Raw genomic sequence first — 1,382 nt, forward strand, 5'->3', positions numbered from 1 at the left:
ATGTTTATGGTCATATTTTTATACCCATCACCAAAGAATGAGGGATATATTCGTCTCGTCGAAACGTTTGCAACACAGGGAAGGAAACATCAGAGATCCCACAAAGTACATATATTCTTGATAGGCATCAAATTCCAAATAGATCTAAGCATGTCCGTCTGTCCATCTGTGTCTATGTCTATTCTAAAAATTCCCGTGACCGCAAAAATTGAATTATCGAAGTCAAGTTTGGCAGAAACATTGGAAGTTCTTGCACCCAGCTTGGTATTGAAAATGGGTCAAATCAGTCTAAGGATAGGCCGCAGCATTACGTAAACTGAGAACAAGAGGAATAAAAAATTGTTTTTTTTTTTTTTGCTCATTACTCATAAGCTATAACAGATAAACGAATTCAATCAATAGTCTACAGGCGATGCTGCAGCATATGCGTAGAAAAATGGAAAAAATTAACCACGCCAAGCCAATATTATAGTGCATCAAGATTTAATTGCTTTTTAAAACCCTTTATAAGGCGAAGAAATAAGCTGTAAAAACCCTATAAAGTACACAAATTCTTAGCCAGTTTCAAATTTAGGATGCATCTAAACATATTCGTCTGTCCGTGTGCGGTAAATATTCTACCGTTAGTTTGATAACCATAAATTTGCAAAAGAATTTGACTCAAGCCGTTCAAACCTATGCAATGAAAACTCCACTCCGATCATTTTTGCTTTTCGTGTTCATGGCTTCTTACCTATAAGATACAACCCATACGCCATAAAAATTTTCGCTTTTATTCCGAAAATAGAAAAAGTCGAATGCGCCCGCCCAGAGATACATACAACATAATATATAACAAAGGAAAATGGAACAAAATACCCCGGTCGTGTTAAAAAACCTTAGAACCCCTTACTTAATATTACGGCGTCCCGGAGTTTACAGATGAACATATTTTGCTACGTCTTCATCGGTGTTGAATTATATATTCGTCTGCGAATCAAAGCAACACAATTTTGATAACAAATAATTTCCCGCATCAAACTACTTCTAAATATGTTAAGAAAATGGAAAATACTGCTCATACATGAAAGGATACTTTTTTAAGAGAAGTATTATCCAAAAGCTACATATGAAAGTGAAGTCCATTTCATCTCTTAAATACAAAATATATATATATGTAGGCTTTATTTCGGACATTTTTCAACGAACTTTTCCATTAATTTTATAAATGGACTTACCGTTTGTTTTTTAATTTTTCACTTTGCAAGTTAAATTTGTAGACAATTTTTGAATACTTCTTGTTGGATTTCACAATTCGTTTTTCACAATTTGTAGACAATTTTTGAATACTTCAAAAATACATGCAAAACAAATGAGAACGAATATATGCTTATTCTCTAAAT

The sequence above is a fragment of the Glossina fuscipes genome, unplaced genomic scaffold (genome assembly GCF_014805625.2).
Source record: "Glossina fuscipes isolate IAEA_lab_2018 unplaced genomic scaffold, Yale_Gfus_2 91, whole genome shotgun sequence".
In the NCBI taxonomy this organism is placed as follows: Eukaryota; Metazoa; Arthropoda; class Insecta; order Diptera; family Glossinidae; genus Glossina; species Glossina fuscipes.